Source organism: Leptodactylus fuscus, chromosome 1 (genome assembly GCF_031893055.1).
Source record: "Leptodactylus fuscus isolate aLepFus1 chromosome 1, aLepFus1.hap2, whole genome shotgun sequence".
NCBI classification, from domain to species: domain Eukaryota; kingdom Metazoa; phylum Chordata; class Amphibia; order Anura; family Leptodactylidae; genus Leptodactylus; species Leptodactylus fuscus.
In genome coordinates this window covers 62,064,763-62,076,018 of record NC_134265.1, presented here as the reverse complement: position 1 = coordinate 62,076,018, position 11,256 = coordinate 62,064,763, and positions in this window count along the sequence as shown.

Here is an 11,256-nt window from a genome sequence, read left to right as displayed (position 1 = left end):
TGGCTCGTTACATTTTTTTCTTTGTCACCACCATTGAACTGAACTTTCTATACTGTTTGATCTGTTTTAAAGGAGAAAAATTCCCCGACAGCGTATCAATCCTCCGAACAGATTCTGTTGTGTGTGGGGGTTTTTTACACCAAAAGGCCAAGTACGTTCACTCACTCATGCTAGTAAAAAGACGTACCAGACGTACTTTAAGTGTCCACTTGGTGATCAAGACAAAAGCTGGGCCCCTCATGTGTCACATGTCTCTGAAAATGCTCTTTTTGCATTCACATTTAGATTTCTTCCCCTCAAATCTTGGTGATGTAAATGATGAACAAGGCGAGCGGTTTCACCAGGACATTAAAGTAATGGCAAACCGCTACCAGGGTTTTTGGAATGACCCAATGATGGCAGATTACTGTTTGACGTTATATTGGGACAACCGGAAAAATTGTATCAACGATAGTCTAATGTCAAGCACTTTTCATTTCTGCTCATATTTTGTTTTCTATTTTGCATATGAAATTATTTTGGTTCAATAAAAACTGTTTTGTAAGGTCAAGCATTTTTTTCTGATATGTAGATTACTGTTTTCTTAATGTCACCAGTATATTTCTTATAACTTACGCTACTCGCTATTCTGAGGCGGTTCCCTTGCGTAATATGACATCAAAGAGTTTTGCCCGTGAGTTATTCTATATGTTTTCAAGAATAGGCATTCTTAAAGAGATACTGACCGACCAAGGCACACCGTTCATGTCAAAGCTGATGAAAGAGCAATGCAAGCTGTTTAAAATTACCCACATACAGACCTCTGTGTATCACCCGCAGACAGATGGGTTAGTGGAGCGCTTTAATAAGACTCTCAAGCATATGCTTAAAAAGGTGGTAGAAAAAGATGGTGGTGACTGGGATTGCCTGTTGCCGTACCTGATGTTCTCTATTAGAGAGGTTCCACAAGCATCTACAGGTTTTTCCCCTTTTGAATTAGTCTATGGTAGACACCCCAGGGGCTTACTTGATATAGCCTAAGAAACCTGGGAAACAGAGGCTTCCCCATACCGTAGTGTCATAGAGCATGTAGCCCAAATGCAGGACCGCATTTCAACAGTCATGCCAATTGTAAAAGAACATCTGCAAAGAGCACAGGAGGCCCAAAGCAGAATTTATTATCGTTCTGCCAGAGTCCGAGAGTTTAACCCAGGGGACAGAGTCCTTATTTTGGTGCCTACTGTGGAGAGAGAGTAAGTTCTTAGCAAAATGGCAAGGCCCATATGAAATTGTGGAAAAAGAAGGGCCAGTCAACTATAAGGTTCACCAACCAGGAAAAAGGAAGCCTTTTCAAATCTACCATGTGAACTTGATTAAGCCCTGGAACCAGAGGGAATCCTTGGTGGCCTCAAATACAGAAGTGGGTGATTCGTTGCCACCAATCCCTCCAGTCCATGTGAATGAGATCCTCTCAGTGCCCCAACAACAGGAGGCAAAAGAGTTCCTACAGAAAAATAGACACAAGTTCTCTGGCCTACCAGGGCGTACACACCTGATAGAGCACCATCTAGAGGAAGAACCTGGGAGGAAAGTAAACCTCAAACCCTACAGAATACCAGAGGCACGTAGGGAGGTAGTGTCAGCTGAGGTTAAACACATGCTGGAGTGATTGAGGAGTCCAAAAGTGAGTGGTCTAACCCAATTTTGATACCAAAGCCCAATGGTACTTATAGGTTTTGCAATGATTTTAGAAAATTGAATGAGATTTCAAAGTTTGACGCTTATCCCATGCCCAGGGTTGATGAGCTGATTGAGAAGTTGGGTAATGCCAGGTACATAACCAAACTGGACCTTACAAAAAGTTACGGGCAAATACCTTTGTCTAAGGAAGCCAAAGAGAAAACTGCCTTTGTTGTTCAAGAAGGTGTGTTCCAGTACAGGGTTATACCATGTACTGTCTATAATACTGGTATTATCTTTGACCCCCTAGGATACAGGGCATGATATTGACTGCTGCCTCTGCACACCTTATAGCTACACCCCTTCCTATTCTTCACTGTAGCACAGTAGATCAGTGGTTAGCACCGCACTATTGACTTGCAGTGATGGGTTCATGGCTCTGTTTGTGTGGGTTTTGTCCAAGTATTCCAGTTTATTCCAACACTCTAAAAACCAAATGGGCTTTGACTTCCTATGAAATTGGTCTTTGTGTGCCTGTGCCAAAGATACAGTATGGCTATTAGATTGTGAACCCCAATGAGAACAGGAAGTGATCTGAGTGATGTGTACAGTACTGCAGAATATGTAGGCACTATGGAAAAAACTAAGATTAATAAAGTTTGCATTCCAGCCCTTCTGCTTACTTGTTTGTCTCTGCATGCTTCCTGTCACATGGAAAATGCTGCCCATTAAGTGACATTTTTTATTACAACCACAAGGGGCTAGTAGGTGAATACGTGAAATTAATTTTGTAAAGATTTGTGGATTTCGCCCACAAAATTCATTACAAACCGAACCTTTATGGTCAAATCAAAAAGTACTATTATTATATTCTGGGGTCTCTTCACACAAATGTAAAAAAAACCCAAAAAACATTATATTCACCTTTTCTGCACTACTCTGACGACTTCTCCGATCAATGGTCCTGGGTCATCACTGAGGCCTATGAGTCGCAACAGTTGTGTGGGATGTACTGACATCAAAGTGGCATGACACCAATGCCCCCATATGAGGCATCATCACAGGCCTAAGCAGCGACCTCAGCAGGGCCACTGACATTAGTGAGCAGGCGAGAAGACAAAAGCCCTGGTAAGAAGAACCAATGTCGTGTCGGAACCCAGGAAAAGTGAGTAATTGTTGCTTCATTTTTCTGTACCTTCTCTGGCCTTCAATATTATACTCTAAAGCTGAAAGAGACCTCAGATTACAATAATAATTTGTGTATGGAGAACACCAAAAAATTCAGGTTTGGCTGAAGATGATTTTTTGGGAATATTTGTAAAAATTTGGTTTGTTACAAACTAGTTTGTTCATCTCTACAAAGTATAAGAAATTATATTCTTAAATTCCAAATTTTAGGCTTCAAAGGAAATTTTTGAACATATTTTATGCTTTACTCATGGAAAAGCTGTAATGTGTTCTACGGTCCCAGTGTATATATGGATTTCTAGGGAGGAATTACAAACATAAGAAAACCAGTCATTTGGTCATTTTGCTTTATTTCTTTACAGAGATATTGTAAGACACTGACCTGGAGCTCCCAGAAATCCGTGGCCAAGGAGAGTGCCCGACGTCCCTGCAACCTCTGACCTAGATTGGTTACGGTTGGGTGCAAATCCAGGAACGTAGGCAGAAACAGATTGGAAAACTTTCCCTAGCAGATTCCCTGACTGAACCTGCCTAACCTCAGAGTAACATCCTTACAAGGACGCCCCTCACAGGAACCTAAAATAGATTCCCTAAAGTTACCCTAACAGTGGGCTGAGATGTAAAAAAGAAACAAACGAGTATTACTAGTAGTGGCAGATAACAGAGAACAGGGTCGGACTGGGGTGCCTAAGGCCCACCAGTGGGATTATTTTCAGGGGACCACCCTACTGCCATATGTAATATCGCCCATCCAGTTTTTGATATTATGCACGTTTAAAGTGCACTTTCACGCACAATACAGTGTGCAAAACAGCTATGACTACACTATTACTTCCTTCATGCAACCAAAGATCGCAGTGTCCCTTTGGGACTCTTTCACATTAGTGAATGGAGTCGCATTGGGTCCCTCAGGTTGCAATGTGACTCCATTCACTAACATGAGTGAAAGAATCACAGGGCGACACATCTTTGGTTGTATGACAGAAGTTATAGTGTAGCCATAGCCTTATGCTAGGTTCACAACAGGGGGTATGCCCAAATAGCTAGGGACATTCTCCAGCCGGCCATTTTCATGTACCCTCACCCAGTGGTGAACCTAGCCTCTCTGCTGCCTGAGGCGGATGATCAAAAGACGATCAAAAGATATACATATATATATATATATATATATATATATATATATATATATATATCTCACAGCAGCCCCTGCAGCCTATATTATGCCCCACAGTGGCACAATAGACTGTGGGGCATAATAGAGATTGCAGGGGGGCCGCTGTGGGGCATAATAGAGGTTACAGGGGCCACAGTGGACCCTTCAAGCTCTATTATGCCCCACAGTTGCACATCCATGAACTATTATTATACTCAGGGGTCTTTTTAGACCCCCGAGTATAATAATCGGAGCCCCAGGGGAGGTGAGGGAACATAATAAACACTGTTACTCACCTCTCCGGGATCTGATCTTACTCCTAGCAGGCTTCAGGCCTATATGGTAATGTGTCAGACGTCACGTGGTCTGGGATATTACCATATAGGCCCAAAGCCTGTGCTAGCAGTAACATATAGGCCCAAAGCCTGTGCTAGCAGTAACACGTTATTACTACTACCACAGGCTTCGGGCCTATATGGTACTGCTAGAACAGGCTTCGGGCCTATATGGTAATATTCCAGACCACGTGACGTCTGGGACATTACCATATAGCCCAGAAGCCTGCTTGGATTAACACCGGATCCCGGAGAGATGAGTATCAGTGTTTATTATGTTCTCTCACCTCCCCTGGGGCTCCTATTATTATACTTGGGGGTCTGAAAAGACCCCTGAGTATAATATCAGTGGCAGTGGGATCACGGCCTGACCCGGGCCTATTCACTACCGCCCGCCGCGGCCTAAAGTACAAGGGGAAGCGGGGGCGGCAGTGAGCAGGTCCGGGTTGGTAAATAGACCGCTGCCTGCTGGTAGATAGTCCAGCAGGCAGCGGCCTATTATAAACCAAAAAAAGTTATTATACTTACCGACCGACCGCGAGCTGCTGCTGCTGCTGCTTCCTCTTCCTTCACAGGACGTCTGTGTATCAGCATAGGCGGCGTGATGACGCCACCTACGCTGATACGTAGATGGCTGAACAAGCGCAAGGAGAGCTCTCCTTGCGCTGGTTCTTAGGAAAAAAAATAAAAAAAATCGCCCGGTCTTCTGCCCTAAGCGCCTCCCCTAATCCTGCTCTGACCTGGGCAGGGGCCCGATTGGAATGTCAGGGGCCCGATTGGAATGTCAGGGCCCCGATCGGGCCCCTAACCATCCCGATCCAGCCCATTGATGATCGGGCCCCTGCCTATGCTAAAATGAGCAGCAGTATAGTCGGGGCCCGATGCTCCGGCGGGCCAGTCCGATCCTGACAGAGAACAATAGCTGATAAGCATAGTCAGGCAAGACCAGAGATAGATATAGGCGAGCAAAAGAATACAAAAGCAAACTAAACACGCAGAGAGCAGGAAGGGTAAGGGAAAGCAAAGCTAAAGGATTGTAGCAAGTGTACAAATAAAGTTATAGAGAACCTGGAAGTTTGCAAAAAGAAACTGAATGCTATAGTAGGCACATGAACATGGGGGTGAGGGAACTTAAATAGGAACTGAGATACAACCCTACCCATCACAGATAGGAATGACTGGCCAGACAGCCTGCCAGTCAAACCAACACCAAGGAGACAACTTAACCCCTTAATGTACTAAATATAGCCAGAGGAGTCTCTGACACGCTTCCGGGGCATGCGCCGCATAGCAGGAAGGCCATGACATCCCCGAATCCTGACAGATATTATCATTTTCTTGTTGTGTTGCCATGGACATTTTTGAAAGGTGACAAAAAGAAGTGTAGCCATGTTATTCCCCCCTTTAATAATCTCCTCGAAAACTGGAAATAAGCTGTAACAAAGTGATAATTTACTGAGAACCCTATTCAAAGGTGACAACTAATATGGCTAAAATACCAATAAATGAGAAACTATGATTTACTGATGTAAATTGAGCTGTAGTGGGCATGCTCAGCCACTGCTTGGTTGACTTTGATGGCACTGATGGAGATCTGTATACTGCAGGTCCCATAGACCACAATAGAGCAGTATTTGACAAGGCACAACCATCACATGAATGGAAAGAATATCTTTTTTTCCCCCTATCAGTATGTCTTTAGAGTGTGGGAGTACCTGGAGAAGACCCACGCAAACACGAGGAGAACATACAAACGTGCAGATGCTGTCCTTGGTTGGATTTGAACCCAGGACTCCAGCACTTACCACTGAGCCTCCGTGCCACGTGAGCGAATCCCTTTAACTTTCTTTTAAAATAATTCCCCATGAGTATGTATATATGTAGACTAGGGTTGAGCCGATCTTGAGATTTCAGGATCGTTTTTAAAATCTGATTTCGGATCATTTTCCATTCAAACCCGATCCCGATCCCAATTCCGATCCTAATGCAAATCAATGGAATTTTTTTAATAATCGAAGATCAGATTTTAAAAACGATCCTATTCACTACACAGCATGGAATCCAAAAATTGAACACTTTAATTTTTAGACTCCACGCTGTGTAGTGATTAAGAAAAAATCCTCTGGCTACTTAGTCCCCCCTGGTGTTCACTTACCTGCACAGATCGCTGCCACTGCCCATTGTTCTCGCTCCCCTTGTCTCTCATTTACAGGTCATCAGAGCGCCGTGCACGCCCCCACCTCCCAGGATAGTGTTAGAGATGCTGGGAGAAGGCGAGGCTTGTTGTGGCTTAGGAGAGTGTGGGCGGGTACAGTATCTGCCCACACTCTCCTAAGCCACAAGCCCTGCCTTCTTCCTAGGTCTGTATGAGAGAGAACCGGACCGAGATGAACGGGGAGCGACAGCGGCAGCGGATCTGTGCAGGTAAGTTTTAGCTTCTAGAGATGTTAGCTAGTTAGCTAGGAAAAGCGAATTTATTAGCAAGTACTAAACGAAACTGCCGTTTTGAATAGCACGCTCCCATTAGAATGAATGGATGCAGCCGGCACGCAGGGGGTTAAGCAGCCAGACGCCGGCACAGGCTGTGTGCCGGCTGCATTCATTCATTCCTATAGGAGCATGCTATTTGAAATGCCAGTTTCGAATAGTACTCGCTCATCTCTATTTAGCTTTTTCCTCAATGCTTGGCCAGTAGCAAAGCATTGTGGGATATAACCTCCGACCTCAATCCCACCTAAAAAGATTGGGATCGGAATTCTGATCGCGATCGTGAAATTTACTCGATCGCCAATCGGAATCCGGTCTTTTCCAATCCCGATTGCGCAACTCTAATGTAGACCCATTGAATCCTATTGCCTTCCAACATTGCCTTATCTAGTATATATAAACATAGATTGTATTCACATGACACGTTCTGGATAATACTCCCCTCTTGACCTCTGATGTTAGGAGTTACTGTAGCGAAGGACCTTTAAGCTGCTTAGAAATTTGTTAGGCATTTCCATAATATTTATGCTGCAATCGTGGAGGATAATGGCATCAATCAGAACATAGTCCAAATAAATGAAGGCTTTTAATTTTAACTTCTATCATAACATTTAGGTCAATGATGAAAACAGCTGTATGTTGTCGTATGTAGAGTCTGTTATTTGGGGGTACAGGTCACATGATATTATAGCATAATAGTCTTTCTCAGGCAGTTCAGTCGAGAATGGGTTAAAGGTCTAATCCAGTGGCTATGGGAATCAGAATGCAGATTGGATTATTATCTCTGAAATGAGAGTAGATTACTTAAAATGAGGGGTCAGAGGTGTTATATGTGGAGGAGCATATTAATGAATATACATTTTATACGTTCTCCGAGAATATGTGTTCATCACACAGCAGGGAAGATTTCTGCATTTATTAATATAGGGCTGATAATGAAGGAAAATTTCTGTATAGATAAATAAAACAGAATTTCATCCATTTCATTTTATCAAGCATTTCAGCCACATGTTCCTGCCAGTTTTAATCTCTTTGTGCATGGGTACAAAATGCGAAACAATTATCAAGAAGCTCCGGCCCCTCAATAACTCAGGTGCATTTTGGGAGGTCTTGTGCAAGGCTGTGACATCACAAGTGTATTTCTACCAGGTACGCTGCTTCAGGGTGAGGAGTATTTCAGGTAGGTAACATGTTTTGAAGCCACACATGTGTATCAGTTTGATAAATGCTATGATGTCATGGCTAATATTATGATACTTTTAGTAAGATAACTGCTATGACATTATAATTGCTTTATTTAAAGAAGCCATTGTGACATCACAAGTGTGTTGTATTAGGGTAAACTGTTCTGGCATCACAAGTGCAAGGTTATGACATCACAGGACTTAGGATAGGTTAGAATGCCATCATTGGACAGCATGTATCCAGACCCATACTCAGTGTCATTTTTCTTCCATACATCTACTTATTAGATCACTGCTACTTAACAGTATACAATCCTAACAGATGGACCATGTGCAGTGCATGGATAGCTTCTGCCAATGGCCAGTGCAGCAGCTAATACACACAGCAAGGAGTATGTAAGACAGGTCGTTGGGGGGCCTGGTACAGATTTTGCACTGGGGCCCGAGAGGTTCATGTTTGGGATCATTTATCATAAAATACACTTCTTCTCTAGACAACATGCATCCAGTCTGGGCTTTCAAGACAGCAATTTGTTTTCCTTGTTATCTTATATACTTGCTTTCTTGCTGCCCTACTATATGCCTTCCTTGTATTCATATATACTTGCTCTCATGCTGCCCTCCAATTTGTAATTTATATATGGCACTTGGTAGTTTCTTTAATATTTGGGTGCTTAGATGGGGTCCCAGCCCATTGACCAAGTGAAATTAGAGATTTAAGCACTCCAATGATAGATATGCATGTGGTAGTTTATTTACAAATAGTAGATAGATAGTGATCCTTAAAAATAATCTACCCTTGTGAATCTATCATTGGAGTGCCTGAATCTCTAATTTAATACTATTATTTGTTTTCATATACACTTGCTTCCATGCTGTATTACTAAATTTGTTCCTTATTTTCATATATACATAATCTCATGCTGTCTTCCTATATTTATTCTTTATGTTCGTATATACTTGTTCCCATGCTGTCTCACTATATGTATTCCTTGTTTTTGTATATATACTTGCTCTCATGCTGCTCTCCAATATGTATTCCTTGTTTTCGTATATACTTGCTCCCATGCTGTCTCACTATATATATTCCTTGTTTTCGTATATACTTGCTCCCATGCTGTCTCACTATATATATTCCTTGTTTTCGTATATACTTGCTCCCATGCTGTCTCACTATATGTATTCCTTCTTTTTGTATATATTTGATCTTATGCAGCCCTCGTATGAGCATTCCTTCTCTTTCTATATACTTGCAGGGGCTTATGTAAGACTTAAGCATCAGACCTATTTAGGTGACCCAGTATGTGGAATTATTGACATTCTAAGAGACCAGGTTTAGCCTCTTTATATGTCATCAAGTTCTTCTGCTACTTTTGAGCATTATTTATTACCACAATCTCTGAGTCTCAGGATCCTCCTTATGCTGTTGAGGACAAGACCTACTGAAGTATTTATTCTTTCTCCTTGCAATTCCATGTGCTGTAAAGCATTTTCACCTTTTCTGTCATCCCCATTTCTTCATAAATTATAAGCATGTACAAGCAGGACCCTCAACCCTATTGTTTCAGTCATTTAGATTGATGTTCAGTAATATTCCATGTTGATCATAACAAATAATTTGTAAAGTGCTGTGGAATAAATTGGTGCTATAGAAATAAAGGAGATGATAATAATAGCAATAATAATAATAATAATAATAATAATAATAATAATAATAATAATTATTATTATTATTATTATTATTATTATTATTATTATTATCATTATTTTAATGAATAGTTTAAATATGTAATAAGCATAGAAAGAAGTGTAAATATAATTGATGTAAAAGTATCCAAAGCAATAGACAACACATACAAGTTAAGATTGTTCACACCTAAATTAGAAAGCAAATAATAATATATATTTATTGGAATTACAAGACAAGCAGTTATCAATACCACAACTGAAACATTTATAATCACAACTAGAGATGTATGGGGTATAGAAACGGGTTCAGTGAATGGCACAAAACCTGGGCCTCTCTTATATGGGTATGGGCCTTTAGCAATTGCTTATTCTAACTGGACGGCATATTATTTGATGCAATTTTCCTTTGCCGTTTCATTTTGCATTGCCATAATATATGTATATTTATTTCCTTGTATATCTGCTTAATTTTCAAATTCCAAGTACAAAGCAACGCCAAATAATAACCTGACTCAGCTAGTGGGTACAAATTCTAAAGATATGGCATATGATCCAAGATAAGTAATGCAAAAAATGGACAGCACTCCGAAAATGTAAATGAAATGGGTGAAGATTTATTCCATTGCAACATTTGAGTCCTAGGACTTGAGGGCCTTTCTCAGCTTGAGAAAGGTCCTGTAGTCTTAGGCCCGAAACGTTGCAATGGAATAAATCTTCACCCATTTTATTTACATTTTTGGAGTGCTGTCCATTTTTTGCATTGCTTAATTTTCAAGCTATTGTTCCCCATTTTTGGGGGGTTCATTTTTATGTGATACTGATCTTAGGAGTATTTGAATATTTCTATACCCTATGTATCTCTATTGTTGATTGTAGGATGACCCTTTCACCTCCTCCACCAACTCCAGTTCTTTTAAAAACAATAGTTTTTATTGAAATGTTACAAGAATACAATACAGGTGCAAAACAGCATACAAAGCACAGAATACAATCATGGCTTCACAGCTACATATACCAATAAAAGTACAATAGATTTAATTTTAATACATCAATAACAAAGATAGATAGTACAACACATATTAAGAATATGTAAGACTGTCCATGCACGGAAGTAGCCTGGCATGGTATGAGGATAGACAAAATATAAGTGAAGTCTTGTAATGGAGGGGAGGGTGGAAGAAGATCAGAGCAGATGGGTGACCACCTCCAGTTCTTTGTATCCTTTAATTGATGCTTTTTCACTGATTCCAGCACATCTAGATTTTTTTTGTCTAGCCCTCACCATTCCTTAACAATCAATACAGTTACTTTCAATACCTAATATGTTAACTAGACTCTCTGATATGAAGTGGGTGTTATCATGGAGGAGCAGGCAGGGAGCATGACTTACATTACTCACTTAATATTAGGGAGCTTATTTAACATATAAGGTACCAAAACCAGCTGTACTGATTGTTCAGGAATGGTGGGGATCAGAAAAAAATCCAACTGAGCTGGAATCAGTGGGGAGGAGCCTATTAAAGGATGGAGAGAAGATGGAGTCAGTAGAGGTAGTGAAAAG